At 41.6% G+C, this 22,597-nt stretch overlaps 1 protein-coding gene across 26 annotated transcripts in view; it reads right to left on the reverse strand.

Moving 5' to 3' along the window:
• DAB1 (DAB adaptor protein 1) overlaps positions 1-22,597 on the reverse strand; it is a 433,401-nt gene that overhangs the window by 150,045 nt on the left and 260,759 nt on the right. For 2 of the 26 annotated variants that reach the window (XM_050307485.1, XM_050307489.1), the window contains exon 1: positions 1,113-1,371. The exons of the other annotated variants lie outside the window; for them this stretch is intronic. The gene's annotated coding sequence lies outside the window, so the exon portion shown is untranslated. Of the gene's footprint in view, positions 1-1,112; positions 1,372-22,597 lie in introns of those variants that run through there. 26 annotated transcript variants of the gene reach the window in all.

The raw sequence follows: 22,597 nt of genomic DNA on the forward strand, positions 1-22,597 counted from the left end.
GTGGGATATGTCACGACTGTCCTGATCCAGCCTGGCAGCAGCTCCCGCACCCACCTCCCACCGCCGGCAGTGCTCTGAACTTTAATTCCCGGGTGCCTGTTCCCGGTGACTCGGTGGCCGTGCACAAACACACAGAAAAAGCACCCCAAAACATTCCATCAGAGGGGACTACTGTTTTTTCCCTAGAATAAGGGCCGTAAAGGAGAGGCAAATGAACCTCCAAGTGGTCACTCTGCACCCGGTTCCCTGACCGCTGGAAAGGGGGCCGGGGCTGCTCTCCGGGGACCAGCGGGCGGCACCCTAGGAGGGTCCCCGGCTCGGGGGGCGAACTCGCCCCGCACCCCGCACCCCTGCTCGGCCCCTCCGCCCCACTCCGGGCGCCATTTCCCCGCCGCTCCTCAGCGCGGCGTCCCCGGCGCTGCTGCACCTTCCCGGGGAGGGCAGCGACGGCGCAGCCGAACGGGCTCCCTGCCCAGCTCCCAGCCCGGCTCCCTGCCCGCCGCCGGCAGTCTGCCCGGCTCCCTGCCCGGCAGCGCGGGCGCCTCCCGAGCGAAAGGGGCACTATCGCCACCGAAGCTGCGATCGGCGGTACCAGCCGGGGGGGGGGGGCGGCAGCGCTGCCCGCCCACCCTGCGGGCAGCCCGGGGACCCCCGGCACGGCAAGGGCGGCCGTGGGGGCGCGGCGAGGGAATTCCCGCACCCGCATCGCATCTGCGGGTTCCTCCAAGATTTTTTTTTTTCCTTGTCCCTCTCCGGGGGATAGCAAGACCGACCACCTCTGCCCCCGCGGCTCGGCGGGATGTGGGGCAGCTCTGCACCCCGGTCCCCCCCAAGCCATCAACTTCCCGCGACTCCAAGGGGATTCCAGCCCTTTCTCCGCTTCGAGGGGTCGGGAGTGAGCGGGTGGGAGAAGCACGGGCACAAAAAAAACTTCCTTCGGAGAGAAACTGCCCTTCCGTGCCTGCTGCGGGGAGGGGGGTCCTCGCTCGCAGGAGGAGCAGCGCACTCCGCACCGGGGGCCCGCCCCGCATCCCTCCCTCCAAACCCCGCACCTGCCACCGCGCCCGCCCCGAGGACCGGCCGCCGAGGGGAGAAGGGACCGGCGCGCTCACCTGCCCCAGCGAGCCCTCTCCTCCTCGCATTCCTCTGCTCCCCATCGTGGGCGCAGCAGCTGCTGTTATTCCTTAGGATACACATGGCTCGTCCATGCTGGGAGAGCCGCCTTCCCGCGCCGCCTGCCCTCTCCGGCCCCGCCAGCGCGACGCTGAGGCCAGAGGGAGGGGAAAAGGGAGGTGTGCGGCGGAGGAACGCTGCTGATCAGGGGTCGGTCTCCTCCTCCTCCTCCTCCTCCTCCTCTCCCAGGGCTGGGGGTCTCAGCGCCGCTGTGCAGCTGGGCAGGGAGAGGGGGACGGGAGGGGAGGGGGCTGGCGGGGCTCTCCCCGCTCAGTGCGGGGGATGCGATGGCGTGTCTTCTTGTCCCCAGCCTGTCATCGTCCCCGGGGCAGCCCCCGTGTGCGGAGCGGCTGGCGACCCCCGCACCGCGCCCGCAGCACCGCGCTCCAGCCGCTCAGCACGGGGGGTGTCGGTACAAGAGGCTCCCCCCGGGAGAACCAAGGGCTTCCCCGGGGCGGCGGAGCGCAGGGAGGGTGGTCAGTGGGTCGGTCGGGGCTGGGGGGCGGCCCCTGCCCACGCACAGAGCCCGGACACGGCGTCGCGGATGCGGCTCCCCCCGAGCCGGGTCGGGGGGCTGGGGCCGGGCCGGGGGCCCCGTCGCCACACCGCCACCAGTGTGTTGCTTTTCTCATGGCTTCTCTCAGTCACCCATGAAAATTTAATGAGGCATTTAGGGCTGTTACCTTCAGAGTCAATGGAGGAAGCATATTTAGCCTAATGCACTTGCTGCCGAGCCAATAGGTCTGTTGCAGGCGGATCAGAAGTCACGGAGAGACTCTCCTTTCAACACAAAATTCACGACCCATTAAACTTATTCTGTGATAACAGCTTCTTTACAAACGGGGACTTACAGAAAACAGAGGCTGTCATGCACTTCCCGAAAGGATTTACATACAGAGAGAAGTACATTCGGCAGGTTATTGCCATTTCACTAGTATTATCTCCAATCAATGCATAAAAGCAGCTCTGCTCTCGCTAACTGAGGTAAATGACTAAAAGAAAAGCTTTTTACATCTTCCAGATAGATCTGATTCGCCCCCCGAGTCTGAGTGGCCGAGTCTCCCTCAGCTGACAGGGAAGAGAGCTCAATCCATTACAGGGTATTGGATCTGATCAGAAATTACGAGCAAGATGTTCTGCCGGACACGCAAATATCCAACTGCTGATGTGCACTCTTTGACATGACAGCCAAGGAGTGATCACCAAGATGCTCACAAAGTAGAAAGATGTCTATAGGTTATTCTGCCTCCACCTGACAGGCAGGAGATCTGAACCAATGTGGCAACATGCTTAACAGGGCAAGGAGTGCTCATCCAGGAGCAGAGGGAAAGGCTGAGTGAACAAATTGATTGAAAGTACATGCAGATATCTGGTAACATTCTGAAATATTATCAGTTTCATTTCCCTCAATTATGCTTTCTGTATCACATTAGGTATTAAGCATAAAAGATAAAGTCATATAATAACCTTTAAAATGTAACAAAAATGCACTTCAAAATTCAAGCCACAATTACAGAAGTAGTTGATTGAATGGAGACTTTCACTATAGACCTGTTTTCTTAATTTCAATTTATTACAGACATGAAAGGTGAGATTAGCAATTGAACCCACTTATTCTAATGTGAATTAAAAAAATTAAGTCCTAGTAGTCAACTTAATTCCAGCAAAATTTCCTATTGGTGAGAATTTTACCATCTAGGAAGACAAAGAACTTAAGTAGAAATAAAGACACAGAAGTCACTTTTTCATTTCAGCATCCTTGAGGAGGCATGTGGCTATGCTTGTCTGTAAGTATTAAGTCCAATAAAATGTTGGTGATCTGTAATTCCCAAAACACATATTTTTTTGTTGGGGAGGCAGTAAATTAACTGCTCTACCCCCTTGCCCATTACACTATAAAATGAAGTTGCACTTACTGTGTTGCTGGCCTCACTGAGGTCCTGCAGTTTACAAGAAGGGTGCTAATGGTTGACTAAGAAGAGGAGCTTTGAGCGAGTGCAAACTTCATTCAATTTCTGAAATGGATGGATGCAAGACAATATTTTTAAAATATAAATATAAATTTAAATACAAAAGACTACCAGCTCACAGCTTCTAATATGAATGCAAATGAACTTGTAATTATACTATGCAATTTTCTACTTAAAAAAAAAAGAACAGAACTGAAGAGTAATGTGAACTGTAGTTCTTTATTTTGTTCTTTCACTATGCAGGAGTTGCCATAAGGAATCCACTCTGTTTTAATGCATAATATTTTTTAGGCCATAACTTTGCAACCCAAAATCTCACATGAGAGCACATCCGTGGTCACAGTTCCTTCTCTATTGACCAATGATCAAAAGAGCAAGAAATTTGGTGTGAAGACTGACATAGATGTCTTTTTTCTTGTATGTAAAGATTGCTCATAATTCCTGTATTTTCATTTCTGATGATGCACTGTGCCATCACAAATTATGTGATAAACCATTAAGTTATAAATTAAGAGCTGTAGGCCAAAGATGTAATTTCCACTAAGTACTGACCAGCAGGAGGACTGAAGATAGAAACCTAAAAGCATAGTTCTCAACTACTTTCCAATGTGTTGAATAGTCACCTCTGCAGCCCTCAGTCCCTTAGTGCTTGCTATAAGAACTAAAGGGAAAGTAGTATCATCTTCTTAGTTCCTGATTAGATTTGAGAAGACAGAACAACGATCCTAAGCTATTTAAGTGTTTCTGTATACTCAGTTGAGATAAGGATGAATTCAGTGTTACAGCAAACAGCACTGCACAAATTGTTTAAAGACTTGCCTGAAAACAATATTAGAATATCCACCAGTGATACCTGCAGACCTGTTTTTTAAGTAATTTGTTATACTACCCAGTTTCAATAGAACTGCAGTTGTTTAGTAAACTGCTGTACCCCACAGAGCAAAAATGTTTACCTGGAAATAAGAGATACTTTGCAAAATAATTACTGACAATGAATTCACTGTCAAGGTTTCTGACTCCCTAGGAAAAGGGTAGTCAAAAAACTTCCCAGTTTCACCTGAGAGGCAAGTTAATCAGTTTTGTTTAGCTGCAAGCCTATGTGAAAGGGTAAGGCAGTATGCCCACTGTCAAACCACTATTGTCCTTCAAAAATGACAAATCACTGGCCACAAACCAGTGTCACAGCCATTAGCATTAATGAGAACTGGACTTTCTCTGAGATGGAATACAAGTTTTATCTTCATTAAACTAATCCATGTATCTCAAGCTGTGCTGATGATAATGGACTACCGAATAATGGTACAGAGAAGTTCTGAGAGATGTTTGAGGAGTTTTTGGTAGTGCTTCCAAAGAATCTAGAAGGGAACAATACACAGTGTTACACTTTACTTGATTCAAGCAGATATTCAAATATCTGAAGAGAGAATCAGCTGTTATTTCTGCTATTAACATCTTACTAAAATAAAGTACAACATACAGACCCATCCATTCCTTGCCAACTCAGCTCACAAAATGTCAGCCTCCTCACAAACCCCTCTTCACATCTACTATCTATATTGTAGCCCACAGCAGGATCATCTTGATCACTCTGGAGATACTCTACATGAATAGTTCCTCACACAACAGTGATTTCAGTTTAATAAGTTCCTCTAAGGCAATTAGGCACTGACTGAAAAGAATACCTGCTGCATTATCAGTAGCCCATCTTTTTCCATTGTGGCCACACAGTTATCTCCTTAGCCATTCAGCAGAACAATTAATCATGATTTGGTTGGTATTCATTCTCTATTTTCTCAAATACAAAGAAACTCAGGTCTCTTATTGCACTAAAGATCTATTAGGGATATTTTCTCACATAATACGAACTCAGCTGATAGGTCACTAAGCAGAATATGTTCCTGAACACGACTCTTGCCTGCCAAAAAGATCTGTGTAGAAAAACTGTGGTGGTTCTTGGAAAATGAGAAGCCACTCTACCATCTGGCAGTGACACATCAGGAAGAGGTTATGATAATCCTTGACTACACAGTGCAATCTGGTAAACATGCCATGCCATCCCAAAAAATCAATGGCATCTATCCATTAAAAGCCAGCATGTCAAAATACTCACAAGGGAATTAAGTCTTGAATGTTTCAGAGACTCATCTCTAGTTTCTGAAGGTGAAGCTTCTACCATTATGGCTTGGTCTTGGGAGGAACTCTTCACGCATCTCAACAAAGATTGCACGGTCTTGTAGTTACATATGCAAAAAAGGATTCAGGAGCTTGGTTCTAATCCCAGATTTGTCAGTGACTAGTTATGTGACCTTGAAAAAGTCAATCTACACTCTTTTTATGTCCATCTCTACCACACCTATGTCAGAGGCCTCCTATGAGACTTTCTCCAGCAACATTTGGAAAGATTACAGAGACAGGCAAAGACATATATAAACACTAACCATTGTTATATATATAACCATTTTGAGTCCTGGGAGGGAAACAGGATCTTATCATTACATCTCCTAGCCCCTGTTATTCTCCATCACATACAACATTATTGAACTAACCCTAATGCAAACACTTTCCTCAGCTGCAAATAAGCAGCTCCAGGTGTCTCAGACTACCCCTCCAAAATCAATCTTCTAGTAGGTGGCAGCAAGTAGGTGCCTGTCCTGCCAAGTAATGGAATTCGTGAAAGCACTGGAGATTATGATCCACATTATTTCCCAGATGCCCATGAAAGAGTCTGTGATTCTTCAAGTGCAGCGATCAACTTCTTCACAAATCCAAACTGCTTCATATTTCAAATCCTTTTTGGCAAGGTGCATTTCTCTTCACAGCCAATTAACTGCAAACTAATTTAGAGTGGGTTTGCTTCTGCAAACGTGTCAGGTTCCAACAAAGAACATGTTGCTAAGCTCATGATATATGCACACATTCCGAGTTCTGTTGTTCTCTCATCCCCCCCCCCACCCCAGACATCACTGATGATCCACACTGATGATCCAAAAAACTCAGCATTTAATAAGTTCCTTTCTAGGAAAACTTCACAGATGAAGAAAGCTGTCAGCATACCTTATATCCTGAAAGCCCACATGTTCTGTATTAGTTTGCAAAGTGCTCACACTAGTTTAAACACACATAAAAGGGTACCTACTATGGAAAATGTATTTCTACTATGGAAAATAAAGAATATATGCTGTATAGAGAATTCTGAAATTTGGCTTCACTCTGGATTACAGAGTAAAAGGGAGTCTGAAAATTGTAAACTCTCCATTTCTCCAAGAAGAAAGCTTATTGCAGCCTGTTCTTAAGATTTTGTCTACACTAGCAAGCAGTCAACACATTAAGCTTTATGATTTGGACAATAGTGCAACTTCTTTTTAACAACCATGTATTTATCTTCATTATTTCCTTATTTTCAGATGTGAGCTTTACAATGGAAAACTTCAGACTCAGAGGTTCCTAAAGATCTTGGCTCTTGTCATAGTCTGTGATTTTGACAGCAAAAGATCCACTTGCCATTGTAAAAATAATTTTTTGTTTAAAAGAGACAGATAAACATGATATTTAGGGCTGCATTCCTCTCAATTTCTGCCAAAATAACAGATTTTCAGGAGACAGCAATTGTGTGTAGTGAATGTCCTCAACAAGTAAGGTTGTTTTTCATTTTCTCTTATGTCACATTACATTTTCCTCTTTATATTTTCCTTTAAATATTTAGACAGAGCAGAGAGTTTTAAACATGTCATTGACACAAATAAATGTTTAGGCAGTCATTCTACCTTGGGTTCAGCTCTTGTCAGATCTGATAAGTTAAATATCACTGGATCTGGTCAGTAATTGGATGGAAGACCTCTGAGGAAAACTCAAGTGCTGAACTAAGTGGCTCTGGTTACTCAGTAGGTGTTTTTCTAACCTCAGACTCATCCTGAAAAATGCCCTCAGCATGCTATTATGAGCACTAGCTGAAAAAGGCATTTTCAAGTAAGATTTAATGTATTATTTCTGTTAGGCACCAGAAAAGACACCTAACACTTTTCTTTCAAACTGGCTTAGCCCACTTTCAAGTTGGTTGAGCCCACTACTGTGTTAAGCTATATTTGAAAGTATGAAATCAATTTTTCATCGTTTTCCTTTTAATAATAATAAATTTTTTAAAAATGTTGTTTAAATAGTCATTTGTACATTTCTTTGCCTTTAATGCCTACATTCCCGACCTTTCCTCTTACTCTCTCATTGTGTCTCTGAGGGGTCAGCCTCAGTTCAGCTCATGAACACCCCCGCCCACAGCAGGGGGTTTGAAACCAAAAGATCTTTAAGGTCCCTTCCAACCCAAACCATTCTGTGATACTATGATGAAGTGGAACTGATGCTGATGGGACCACTCCATCTTTCAGGCCATGGAGTACATCGAGGCCAAGGACTGAGGAATTCTGTGACTTGCTTATGAACTCCAGCCTTCCATGTTACGTGGCTCAACAGTCAACTAATACCTGCAGCTCAAATACAAGATCTCAGCACTTTTGGGACCCCACAACATGAACAGGTAAAACTAGCTCCTGGGATGTCGATTTTCTCCTTGTCCAGCAAAGAGGGTGGAGCTTGGAGCTCCCAATCTCTGTGGCCGCTAAACAGTAAGGGTTTGCACAAGTCTGGAAACCTCAGCTCTAGGCAGCACACCAGACTTCAGCCAAACATATTTGTCTAAGTTGATATTTCTGTAATACATTTCAAAACATGACAAATCATTACTTTCTGATGTTTGGTATTCATATTTTTTTTTCCTCTTTAAGCTTTTCAGGCGGAAATGGAAATTGCAAGTGCCACCATAGCAACTCAGAGCAATAATATAAATCTTCCAATAACAATTTAAATGAAGGATGTGTGAAGTATTTTTATTTTGTAATAAATTTACAGGTGTCAACTAGATCAGGGCTTCATTTCTAAACAGGTTTTGCTGTTTATTTAAAAAGACAATCCTTCACTTGAAAGAGATTACAATGTTAACCTGAGACAAAACACTGAGGTTTAACAAAACATCTCAAATCCACACTATTTATTTATTATAGAAAACTGCTCATTGGAACAGCTTAGGTTCCTAATTGTCTATGTCACTTTTTACTCTTGGCTTTCTTATTCACATTTAATATGAAATTATGACAGAATCAAGACAGAATCTATACAACCCAATTAGGGAATCCTCACTGACTGTAATAAAACCAGGATAATTTCAAAGATTGTTAACAAGTGGGATTTTTAAAAGACTGACAATTGTTATATGCTTAAGGTCCAGTTTGAGACTATGTAGCATACACCTGGAAGAGATTAAAGTTTTTCACATATGTGGTTCCTTTGGCTGAGGTGATATCTTTCCAAATCAGGATAACACTCTGCTAATCAGGGAATACATTGGCACCCCTCCGAGCCAGTGTAAGGGCCAAGTTCCAGTTTGAGATGCTAAGCACGCACTGTTGGAACTTTTGGAAGGCTGACTTTCACGTATATTGTACATTAAAGACTGAATCTGTATGCCAACCTCTAGCAAAACTGCCAAAAACAGCAGCATCAGTATCCAGAGGAGTTACAAGGAATCAAGGTTGCACACAGAATAAAAATAAATCCAAGTTATTGTTAAGCCAAATAACCCATTCCTTTCTGATTCCTTCATTTCTCATCAACATCTGCCTAAATGTATCTCCTTTACAGTTTGTTTCCTCAACATAAAAATAAATTTGAACAAGAACACCAAGATGTTTATCAGCTTTCAGAGCAGAGAAAATCCATGTTGTTCACTCTGGACTTTGATATATCATAGGCACGGTCTTTAGCAAAGAAAAAAGTCCGAATTTGATTATAAATAGATAATTAATTACAAAAGATCTACACCAGTCAATTGAATAGTTACCTTCTGTTGAAGTACAAGTCCTTGGGAGTGACAAATGTCAATACATAACACAACTAAGGAGTGGGTGGTAAGCAAGACTAGATCCATCTGGCCTGTCGATGAGGAAGAAAGAGGGAGTGTGACCAGTAACACATATGCCAGGGCACATACTGGATGAGAAAATGTGAGTGTGGAGCTTCCCCAGCCTCATGCCCTTATGTTAACTTCAAATCTGTGGTAACGTATGTTCCAGCCCTGCACATCGCTGCCCATATTTGTGCTCCATACGTAATCCCCCAGGAACACATGAGCATGACTTGGATTGGAGAAAGTGAGGCTCATGGGAAAATCTACTGAAATTTAACAGTGACAATAAATGAAATTAGAAGTTGCTAACATTTGTTTACAGGTAGCCATAAATCCACCTTCCCACTTTTCCTATTCTCTGAACATCTTCCTTTTCTGATCCACGGCAGGTTTTCCAGTCTGTCTTACACACCAACTCACTGCTTTGCCTCTGCCATAGTCTGGAAACTGAATCCTCTATCTATAGAACCCTAATTTGCTACACCTTCTGAAGATGATTTTGCATTGAGCTCAGGAAGCATGGATTTTATATGTGTTTTGATGAGCCATCAACTATTTTAGATACTGTTCACGCTCACCAACAGATTTCAAAATGAAACAAAATCTGCCTCTCATCACATGCACAACAGGATATAACAGATGTCACAGAGAAACCAAGTAATAGCGGTTTTCATGGTTGAATTCAACAATTACCTCTGTGCTCCACTCAGTGGCCTCTGCCATAAAGCCCAATAAAAGTGAGACAACTACCCCCAGGAGTCCAGTGTAAACTTTTATAAACAAAGTCTACAAAGACACAAGCCAGGAAAGTATCCAAATAGACATCTTTCATGAGAAAACCCACCTAAGAGTTAGGTTATATCTAATCTTGAATGCACTGTGTCCTGTTGGAGGAAAGAAGGATGTACACTGCTGGAGAAGGAACAAAACTGATGTCTCTTCTGGGAAGAACAAAGAATATTGTGCCCATATTTACACTCTCATGTAGTATTTGCTGTAGGAATGATATCCTGTTGGTAATTCCATCAGTGACCACTTGCAGCCAGTATGAACACACTGTAAACCCCCTCTTACAAAACAACAGCATTTGGCAGCTCCTTCCCAAACCCTCTCTAGATGAAAAGCCCAATGAAGATTCTTTTCTTCGGCTCATTGCACAGGAGTTGGACATGGCTTTTCTGTCCCTGTGTGATTTTCTCCTGCAATGTGTGCTCAAGGTTAAAGTGCTGTCCTTTCTCCTTGGTGATATCTGTCACTGAACTATCAAAGTGTGCATGTTAGATCTTGCCAAGTGGATAGTCAGCGATGCAAAGATAGACCTTTAGTGCATGTTGTGACCTTAGTGCATTCCCTTTAAACATGTAAAAAAAAAAGGAAGGAAAAGCACCTTTTCCCTTTTCCATTTGAAGCAGGGGGAGGCCATTAAGTGGCACTTTGGGTGCAGTAGCCCTCACATTTATTGCAATTATTATGGCACCTGGAGGCTTCAGCCGAGACTGCAATCCCTTTATGATGAGCAGTGTAAGACATAAAGCAAGAGAAAAGCCTTATCTCAAAAATGCATGAACTAAACACAGCTATAAAGGCTAGTAAGAAAAAAATCCTCATCCCTGTTTCCATCATAAGGAAAAGCGGCATAGGCCATAAGTGAGCTTTTCTCCAAAATCCCAGTGAAATCCGTGGCAAAGTCAGGGGGAAGGACTCAGGTCTCTGCCAACTGCTCAGCTGACACCTCCACTTCAAAACAACACATCTACGACACAGACCTCATCTTCCAGGTTCTGCAGCTCTTTCACATCATGCACAGCCTTTGAAGGGACTTGTAAAACAGTAAATCAACATTTTGCAAAGCTAATTTCATATGTTGGCCTTTCCAGGATAACGCAGTTTGTTGGTTTCTCTGTATTTGCCACAAAACAGGGAAAGAGAAGAAAACCGCAAGCTTTGAACAGCACAAATATTACCTGTAGGAAGTGTCCAGGCCATGCATCTGGCATGAATTCCAAATCCTCTCTTCCACCCAGTATGCATATCCAGTTGGGAATGTCCATTTTACTATCAGTTAACCTGGCCTAGTGTTTGAACACTCACTGTGATTTAAACATCACCACACGAAAGAGTATTAAAGCTCAAACATGACTTAGAGCACGGATTAACAACAATCATATGGGAACTATCTCATTTTAGCTAAAAGGGAATAGGATTAAAAGCAATTAAGAGCTCCCAATGATGTAATAAAGACAACTAAAAAAAATTAAGGCAAGTGGGCAAGAAGCAATCACCTTCTGTCTGGAAACAGTAAAATAATGACAGTCTGATTGTTCTTAGGGTCACCAAGGCCAAAATGTGCAAAATGACCTTCATTAAGTCATACTTTATACTTCTGCTAGGGGACTGTTGCATCTGCTCCTTTCGATTTGGCTTGTTTGAGTAACAAAGCTCCCAGTGATCATCTAAACCTCATTTGAAGCACCTGTGAACAATTCATTATATTAATATAACAGCAGGGGAGGAGTACAGATACTAATAAATAGGTTGTTGAGCAGCTTTTGCTGCCAAGGTTGCTTTACACAGCAAGGAAATGTCCCCTCCACCCAAAAGCTGGGGAACTGCACTGAGACACTGGGATGTGTTGTACCACGATGTGTCAGAACACACATCTGGTGGTAGAGAAGCATGTAAATTAATTTTTCCTTTCAAAGCAGTTGATAAACGTGTGTTTAATACTTCTGAGAGGCTACAGCATGATTTGAAACAGTTTGTTTTCAGTTAGCATAGAACAAATGTTCTCCAGCTAAAGGTGGCTATGAAAGGCATTTGGTAACGATTTGTACCAGCTGGGCTTCTCATTACTTTGAATGGATTTGTGTAAATCAGCACATAAAAATAAGCAAGTGGTCAATGCCTTTAATTGCATTTGGATGTAGTGTAGTAATGGCAAATATCAGAACTTTTGTAGTTGTCCTCACATTGTGCAGTTTTAGAAAATAGATTTTTTTTTTTTAATAGAAAGAGCAGCAAAAGGATTTTGCTGTTAACATCTATTTAGTCTGGTTTCACTTAGTCACATTTTGCAAATGTCAGTGAAAAGCAAAGGTCAACTGGGAAAAAAACAGTGTGTTATGGATCGGTACAATTACAGAATGCAGAGTAGCACGGGTTATGGAATGAGCTTAGGAGGAAAACATATCTGCAGTGTGGGATAGTCGTGGGGCAAAATACTGCTAATGGACCAGAATACCTATCACCTTAAAGTAGTAGAAAAAATACAGTTTATGTTACTGTCTTTCAGATATTTTACCAAAGAAACAGAGGAGAATATCACGTTTTCAATTAATTGCCTTTTTTTAATATCTGGGCAGTTTGGAAGTGTCTTGTGTTTGACCACCAGTTTGCAGGTCAGAGCACCCTCACTGCACTCTTGCTAGAGTGATTTTTTTTTTTCCATTGCACAAAGGAATCTCTAGGAAACCAGAAGCAAAGTCCCCATAGAAGATGTGGGCTGTATTCTTCACTCTACAAAGGATTTGGGAAAATACAGTAAGGTCTAACTTTTAAAAGTGTTTAACATTTTCTAAATCAGTATGTGTTAAATAACTAAAAATCTGTATCTCTCTTTCTGTCTCTGTTAGTATTCTGGTAGCTGCCTAGAGAAGCTGTGGATTCCCCATCACTGGAAGTGTTCAACACCAGGTTGGACGGGGCTTGGAGCAACCTGGTCTGGTGGAAGGTGTCCCTGCCCATGGCAGGAGGGTTGGAACTGGATGATCTTTAATGTCCCTTCCAACCCAAACCATTCTGTGGTTCTATGATGATTCTAAAGCACACTGAGAAACTTAAAAACAATGTGTGGTTAATAATTATAAAGTATTCTGCCCTTACAGATTTGGTTGAGAATTTGTAACTATTATTATTCTGGAAAGCACAAAAAATCCATACAGAAGTGCCTTGAGACAGCTGAACTGGAATAGACTTTGCACATTTTTATCCCTTTATATAAAGAAGTGAAAATTAGAGAAGGAAGGATACTACATATATCAACAGCCAGGAGGGAGAACATTTTAAACACAGAACTTAATACAATCAATAAATTTTATATCAATATAACACAATAAACAATGTGACTCTCATAACATCACAACCTCACATTTTCTACATCATCTTAGACAGGAATCTAAGATTATTTCTGTCAGCCAAATTTGTGTTTACAGCACAATCTTTTTATTCTGTAAATACATTTGCTGGTTTTTCAACATCCAATTAAACATGTACAGAGAAACCATAAAGATATCCAATTTATATTTTTGACTTTCAATGAATTATTTTAAATGTAGAAGCCATAAAGTAATGAAACTCTACTATTACCTCTTTGCTGGCATTGATTTAGCAAAAATTGGTAGTTTGCTGCTTGTAGGGTATCAGATATAAACATTTCCACACTTACTATGAAATCCTCTGCAGTAACATCAAATTAAAGAATGGACAAAACTGCTTTTATAAAAAAAACCAAGCTAATTTTTATAATTTTTCTAATTTTTATCATTTTGCTCGTTTGAAACCTTTGAGCCCAAAGGAATCACATGACATAAGCAGGTTGAGGGATTTTCAATAATTGCATCTTTCACATCTATCTTCTGCATAGATAGCTATGAAATAAATACTGCAAGTGAGCAAGTATAAAAATGTACTTGAGGTACTTCTGTTAGATAGAATCTCATCCTCTTGAAATTGCCTTTCACGTGAAAGATGCCCAATGACAACCAGCAGTTTAACTGGCTGGGAATATATATAGTCAGTTACCCCTCAGCCTTAAACTGTTATCTGATTTGTCCCATAAAGCAAAATATATGAGGTACATGATACAGCATGGGGATAATGTACAATAAACATAACTTACACTGCAGGAAAATGAGTTCCTGTTGGATCATCTCACAACAGAGTCAACTGTGCAGGAATCCGCCCAATCTGCCCAAATTGTGTTCCTGTTTATATTCCTTTATCCCATAACCATGATTAAACCCTGTCTTTTTTCTAAGATAGTTCTGTGATAGCTTTTAAATTACTGATTCTAGTGAAGCCTGCCAAAACTTCTTTTTTCCCCCCTTTGAAAATGCAATGTACATTATTTGCTACACTGGCAAAGAGGTACAATCAGACTGTTCTCTCTCAGCCTGTCCCTCTCAATCTTTACAGAGCATGCCATCACCATTGCCTTTTGAGGTTTCTTCTCAGAACAAGAGAAGCTGTGTCTTATAAAGAGTGGAATGTATTTAAATTTCTTTCAAAAATCATGAAGGTAAAAGCTACCGGATTTCTGTAATAGCTCCCAAATATGTTTACATTTTAACAGGGATTTTTAACTTATGTCTCCATTAGAAGATAAAAGGAAAAAATGTTTCTTTATAGAACAATTTACAGTAGTTATTTATTTTTTCAATGAATGCAGACACTATCTCAAGTCTTATCCATATTCTGTAGTTATTTTGTACATGTCAATCATCACTTTAGATGCTTTGTATCCATTCAAAGGTATAAATATTTGGAAAGAAAGTCTTCACATAGCTTGCACTCTCAAATAATGGTTATAAATTCAAAAGCAGAGGTTCTGGGGTGTCTTTCTTCATCTACCCACGCACTTGCATTGAGGAATTTTGAACACGTAACCCACACGCTATGAAAAAGTACAGAAGTTGGGGCTTCAAGATCTAAAGGCCCACTCTGAGTTTGTCCCATTAGATCAGAATAAAAGAGGTCAGGAGGACCTGTGCCCTGAGGAACTGTCATCTAAATAGCTGAAAGTCTTTGGCTGCAAGGGAACCTGGAACACAAGTTTTGGTAGTAACAAGTGTATTATTCTAATTTGTGATTTCTGAATGAAGAAAAAGAGCATTATTAGGTAATGAGGTGAGAAGAAAAGGAGATGGGGTAGGAAAGTCTGGCAGAGAATAGCGTGGTAAGGAAGGCACACGTGGGAAAGCTGAAATGGGGATACAGTGCTGGAGGGAGAGATGGAGTCAGAGCCAGGCTGTGACACAGGTCCCACAGCTTCTGGGGGTGAGCAGATAACACAGACCCTTCTAGTAGCAGCTTTTGCACAGAAAGGTCTATGCACAACAAATTCATTATTGCTTTAGAAAGCAAGCATGTCAAAGTCAGCTTTTGATTCTGGCCACATTGTTATTTTCACCTTTAATAGGCCTCTAAGGTCTATGGTTTGTTAGCATTATGCAAACTTTATTTTAAAGAATGCAAGTTGGAAGAATTTGGCCATAAATGGGTTTGTAGGAAGAGTAATTCCCCTAAGGTTTCCCAAACTTCCCCTTATTGTCACAAGTGCACTGCAAACACAGTCTGAAATTTCATCTATTCTCATTGACCATTTCCCTCTGGCTTTCTTGTGTTGTGTTTATTTTTATTATTCCTTAATTAGATTACAAACACTTTCTACAGAAACAGTAAAACACTGCCTCTGGTTCCTGGTAACAGTACATTTTAAATGTATATTAACTCAATGTTTTAATTTCAAGCTGAATGCAAATTAAATTAATCTTTCAACAGAAGCAGTAAGTTGTCATTTTCCTCAGTGCTTGTCTCATGCAAAATTTGTTCACTGTTTAAAAAGCCATTTTTAAACAAAATTGGTCACTGACTTCAGAACAAGCCTTGTTGCCTTGTGTTATTCCAGATCTGTACTTCAGAGGAGGGAAGTCATCAAGAGAGTTTTATCATTTTCCAGTCACTGCTCTTGCTACAAGCTTACATAAAGTCTCGCAAGCAGTTGGAAATAATATTGTACCTTTCTAGAGTACCACTGTCTGCTTCAGTACTGGCTGAGATCACTACAGTCTTGCCATCAAGGTACTAAAAAACCTATTTCTTGATTTCCTTGACTTAGTGAAAAAGCTTTAACCACAAAATTTCCTAATAAGGAGCCATAGGGTGACTAGTTTTGGCAATTAATGACTTCTGCAGCAACTGCCACCTTGATCCAGAAAACAGTGGAGTAGGGAGAGCGCAATACTTGCAGACACAGTGATACCAATCTCTCAGTGACCCCTGTGTGCCAAGGGAGGATGACAGGGGAGGTGTCCCTGATCCCTACGGGACTCCCTATTTCACAGGCCTGGAAAAGGGCAATCGGTATCAATTGCTCATTAACCTTCTCCACTGCTGGAAATCTATTGGCGTGCCTGGGAGTGAAAACATCTTTATGAGAGCAGAGCCAGGGAAATGGAGGTGCAGGGAGTGGTGGGAAGGTTCACACATCTTAATAACCAAGACACTAAAGGAAATGAAAGGAAGGGTGGATATGACAGGATTTTAGTTTCCATTAGCATCACAAAAATAACATATTCAGCATAAAAATAACATATTTTCCACAGGACCTATTTACCTCTAAGACCAGAGTCTCTTTCTCCTGACAGTTAAATTATGGAGAAATTTCTCCCAGGATTTATCTTTTATTTTAAACCATTAGTTGTTGGTTGTTTAGGACAGGTCTGAGCAGTTTTAGCCAGTACTGCCTGAAAAGGTTTGCTGTGACATCAGCTCTGTGGGGAGGGCACAGTTATTCTCAGAGGTTTTCTATGTCCTGAGTCCTTAAAAATAATGTTAGCTGTGAAGCTTAAATCAGCACTGTCGGGGGCACCCAGTGCTCCTCCCCACAGCAGCCCAAGGCTGCCAGAGGTATTACCATTGCTCTATTGAAGCTTGCTGTGAGGTGGAAATACTGCCTGGGAGTTCATGACTTTGTAGCTGTAAAAAAAGAGATATAACTATCAGATCATATTATACCACCTCATGCACAACTCAGTAGAAAGGGAAAATCCAATACAGGACTCTGTGGACCAAGAAATCCTAGAAAAGTTATTTGTGGAGGGAAAAAAAAAAAAAGCAAAACCCAAACAGGTGGAAAGAGTAGGTTTAACTTTCCATCTGCACAGTACAGACATACTCACTGAAAACTGAGGAGTTTATATTTTTATGATCCTTGTGTGACTGACACACTAATGAGCCATGCCCTCCCTGCTAGTTTTTAACTGTGCACATTAACCTGCACATTAAAAACACTGCATTTGAGACTGTGGAGAAATCAGTTTGCCTAAAACGTTTTTTGCAAAGACTTCATAGGTCCAGGATGAAAATTTTCTGATGAAAATATATGAAAGAGACTGAGATAAAAGAACCCCAGCTTAAATTCATGCCCTCCCTAATTCAAGTATTCCATTTCTCATTCTCCTACCCTTTAGCTCAATGAATATTTATTCTTACAAAGCAGAAGGCCTTGAAACAGAAGAGCTCAAAAGCAACAGAACAAATCTGCAGCCTTGTGGCTGAGTCCCCTCCACATGGGCTGCAGGAAGACAGATTAAAACTTTCCTCCCAGATATGTGCCCACCCAGCTTATCCATATCCTTGTCATCATCTCACAGGCCTTCAGAGGGCTGGGAATGGACAAGAGCTTCTGACTCTTGGTCATTACACATGCTATTAATCAATTTTTGTGTTGTTATTAATAAGCATTTCCATTTTTAGAGGTGCATGTCTGCACTTGATGCTCACCTGCCCATGCTACCAGCCTAGGGTATGAATGTTTCAAGTATTCACTCTCCTTCCCCTCAATGATGTTTCCCTTCAAAGGGTGCTCACTGTACATAGGATACCAACACAAATATTATCTCAGGTTATTTTTATGTTTGTCCTAAGTGGTAGTGTGGCCAGTAAAGTGATCGTGGCAGGATTTCACCCATAAATACAGCCTGAGAATGAAGTTTGATGACTTGCAGAAAATATCAGGAGATTGATCTGCTACTGAAGAAATAAGACCTGATTCTAAGAACTATTAGGAATTAAACTAAGCATTCACTTTCTAGGACACATTTGATTTACTTTTTGCACAGACCTACGAGTGACACTATAAACACTGCATTTGTTATATAAATACCAATATCTATACACAAGGAGGAAATAATTGGGTGGTGCCTTTACCTTCTGACAGAGAAAAAAGCTAATTTAAAAAAAATCTATTACTTCCCTCAGACAGGCCTTGTAGGTTAGTTACAAGGAACTCATAGGTCACATAAAAGTGCAATGATAAAAAATGCAGGTACTCTGAAACATTTATAAAGTGAAAGTATGAGAGAGTATGTAGTTTAGAATCTGAAATGACATTTTGGCATGGAACAGATCTCCCACGGGGCAGTTTTGAATCTCCCAGAAATTCTTAAAATGACATCTTTCAAAATGAGCAAACATCAAATGCACTGAAGTCATTACCTCAAAGTGCTTTACTGATAAGTCAGGCTGGGAATATGCTAAAAATAAGTTGCCCAGTTTTACAGCTGGCAGGAGCCTCGTGCCAGGAGCTGTGACCCCTGTGAGTCACGGCCACACCGTCCCCATTCCAGCTTATGTTAACTCAGGTTTGTTTTGACAGACCAGGAGCACAGTTGGGAAATGCATCCATAGATGGATATACCATGCACAGGGACACACACCTGGACAGGCACTGACATGAGCCAGCACAAGCCATCTCTGGTGAGCTCTGACCCAAAACAGGTGACAAGAGTGGCATCTCTGCCCTGTGACTGCCAGGACAGCAAGCACTTGTTTTACGTGGTTAGTGGAAGAAAGAGCTCTCTCAAAAGGCTGAATTTATATTATTGAGCCTGTTAACTTCGAAGAGGAAACAAGAAGGCAGAAAATGAATGGTACAATGCTGGCATTTAGGCATTTATTTAATAAGTCTGTGGAATTCAGGAAAAAAAAAACCTGTTAAGAGGAAATTTCTTTTTTTGTGCAATGCATAATTAACCCATGGAATTCTTTTCCTCAGCCCCTGCTAAACATTAAAGCATTGTAGCATAATATGGATTTGGTACTGTTCTTAGGTTTGCTGTGGTTCTTTTATTTCTTCAAAATGGAAAACCTGAGGTGCTAACAATAATCTGACAGGAGTTTGCCATTACAGGTAGAGTACTTCACAGTAAGTTCCTCTAGCTGAATTAGAGTTCCTAGCAAAACAGAAGAAAATAATAAATGTTCCAGTGCTTTCACCTATTATTGATCTCCCTTTAAATGCACAGGTGCTTTTGCATTAATTTCCTTAACTACTACAGATACAAGCAGAATTCTGCCTTCCCCCCGCCCCTCGATGGGTTTATTTAAATTTATTGAAAACTTTATTGGGGTTATTGGGAAGTTTGTTGAAAATAAGACCTCTCAACTCCAGCAGACTGGAGTAATGCTTTGCACGAAGTCCACTATTATAAACTTGTAGAAACACTTCTGCCATTTTTGTTTTGACTGCATGATCCTGAGAAAAGCTGAACTCCATTGCTGCATTCATGTCAATCCCTTCTCCATCACCAGAGGTGCTATCCAGGCTCATCTGTTGGCACAGCTCCACAGTGATCACTCAGTTATTCCATTTGGATCTACTATAGGAATTTGGGTTGGTTTAAACAGCTGTAAGTAGTAGTAGAGGTTTTTTAACTCGTACATGCACTTCCATAAATCCAGGTTAGTAAACAACCCTGCATTCATTCCCGTGTTCCTTGGTCTCCACATAGCAAATAGGAAAGGGATACAAAACCTCACACAAAACCCTGAAATAGTCTCTTGTCCACAGAGGAACCAAAAACCAGACGGGAAATACAGGTTGAGACCAGACCCAGAACTGCAGCTCTCACACTGCATCGGAACTGAGACTTTGGGAGTTTGTCTTTCCCACACAATTTCAGTTCAGCCCACCTGACACAGATTTTTCATTTCATGGATGCAGGCTGGTTATACAGGGAGAGGCCACCAGGGCTGTTCATGCACCAAGCAGCTCTGTAGGAATATTTCACCTGCCTGGCCACTGTGCAATCCCACACTGCATTTACTGCAACCATCCAAGCCCATCTCTGAAGAAAGAGATTGCACATTTCCTGACAGGCTGTTCCAGACACTCTGCATGAGGGAATACAAGCTTTCCACAAGTGTTTGTTAACCTCCACAGAAGAGAACACATCATTCCACTTAGTAGACAAGAAGCCAATGAAAAGGTTGATTTAGGTATTCAAAATCAGTGACTAGTTCCTAAGTGTGTAATCCAAAGCACAAAGGTCTAGAGTCTACAAAGAAAAGGTCATAAATATTTTAGGGGACTTCTTACTACAAAAGCAAACAAACAATTTGCCTCCCTTCACCTCATTTTCAAAAGCCATGTTGTGTTGCAGGAAAATTTTTCCCACTCCCCAAAGTCAGCTGGAGGCAGACACTCACTACAGATACATCAGTCTAGCATGTAAAAGGCAGGATATATTAAGATCTTGCTTTCAGTTGCTGGTATCATTGGAGATATAGAGGAAAAATCAACCTTTTGCACAACAGCAGGACCAGGGCACACGCTTCCAGTGAGTGAATGTTTTCTTTACAATTAAATAATCCAGCTTTATACTAGTAAGGAAACTTAATAGAAAGAAAGAGAATTGGTGCCCATGCAATAACTTAATTCAGAGGGACTAAATTCACTAACCAGAGCAAATGATGACTTTATTGTGCTATCCCAGATAGTTGTGTGCTTTTAGTACACCCTGATGTGTAATTTTTCAGCTGCAGAAATAGTGACATAGGGTGTCAGTGAAGCTGTAACAGTCCGGCTAAGGATGATGTAGGGAGCTGTATACATATTTTCCTTTCTTTCTTGCTTTCATCACTTAATTATTAATTCTGGTTTCAGAACTCGGGCCCTTGAACAGGGACTGCAAAAAAAGACAGCAACAAGCAGCCCCTTTATCAAGCTGACAGCTTATCAACCTGTCCCTCTACTAATTATATGATTCTGCCTTCAGCAAATAGTAAAAATGAGACTTTTTTCATTTTCTCTATGTTCTTAACCACAGATGGAAAATATTTGTTATACATTGCATATTACAAATTAGCTCACAGTCCATTGCTGATCTTGGGTAGCTCCACAGGATTTACTGTGGCATAAGATAGAGCAGAAGTGATTTCACAACTGAAATTCTGCTGTCTCTGTAACACAACAAGATGCAGATGAAAGGCTTTGAGCTATTTCAGCTTAGATAGTGCTACACACAAATCACCCATAACTAGGTTGACTTAACTTTGCTCTAAATTCAATGATGTTAATGAATTTTTACATCTTCTCTGCAATTAGTGACTTGCATGTAATAATCCCAATAACGTTATCACAAATTCCTATGATACTACAATATTAATGGAAATATAAAACTAAACTACTAAAACTTAAAACCAATTAATAAAATATCCCGTCAAACAGATTCATTTCACTTCCTAAAGCAAAGAACTTCACTTGATCTCAGAGCATTAGCTATTTGAAATGCTAAAACATTTTTCTTTCAGTTGTAAAAGATTTTTCCACAGGCAAGAACTTGTTTGTCACTGCTCACACGGCAGCCTTTCCACAAAAACAAGAATCCCGCTCTGTTTCTCTGCTTAGGCACAGGAGTGTCTAACAAGAAAAGTTAGGGATTATTCCAGTAAGTTAATTGTGTTTCAGAAATGGTTTGGAAAGAGATGCTCTCTCAGGTTTTCTCCTCTGTTTGGGGAAATATGACTTGCCAGTCAAAATTAGGGTCTTTGTTAGTAAGGGCAGCACGAGCAGACCTTCACTCCCATCTGCTCAGACAGTCTGGAGATGAGAGTAAAAAAGGCAAATTGAGAAGAGTTCCACAGTAAAGCCCCAGATGTGAAATTTCTCCGATTTAAATATCTGAGTTCAATCTAAATTTGTGCAGACCTTATCGAAGGTGACTTGTCATGGAGATTCAAATCTGAGTTTAACAGAAAAGGCAACCTGAAGCAGTAAAGAACCCATCCCATCCTCATGATTGCCAGAAAAAAAACAAACAAACATACTTTTCCTGCTTTTTCTCTGGTTTCAAACAAGTTGAGCACTCAATACCCACCCTGGGAACACCAACATGAAGACAATTCCCAAAAGACAGGGAAGTGTGATCCCAGTTCAGGTTCACTCATGCTGGATGACTGTGGGGATCAGCACAGCCCTCTTTCTGCATCCAGCTGTGTTGCAAACTGTAGAGGAGCATGTAGAGCTGTGGGAATTAGCGTGTCAGTGACAGACATCTCCTCTCATCTTTCAGTCAGGAGAAGTGTGATTCACAAACAAAAGAGAGCTTGGGGCATAGATGCTGCCAGTGCACCCCATGAATTTCATTCCTTGGATTCATCCCACTGAAATAGCGGTTCTGTGCGTATGTAAATACCTGGAAAATAGCAATCCTCATTTGTGCAAGGGGAGCAAATTGATACAGCTCACAGCTTCCACACAGCACTGCCACCCTGGAACAGATGGGTCCTTTCAGCAGATGTACTCAGGCTCCCAGACTCAAATACATAACTGGACCAAAGCCTCCATCTTTCAAACCTCAGCACAAGGAGCAGAGACACACCCTGCCCTCAGTCACCTGCCGCCCTGGAAATCTAGATGAGCAGGTTTGACTTGTCTCAC

Source organism: Myiozetetes cayanensis, unplaced genomic scaffold (assembly GCF_022539395.1).
Source record: "Myiozetetes cayanensis isolate MyiCay16 unplaced genomic scaffold, myiCay2020 scf12, whole genome shotgun sequence".
NCBI classification, from domain to species: domain Eukaryota; kingdom Metazoa; phylum Chordata; class Aves; order Passeriformes; family Tyrannidae; genus Myiozetetes; species Myiozetetes cayanensis.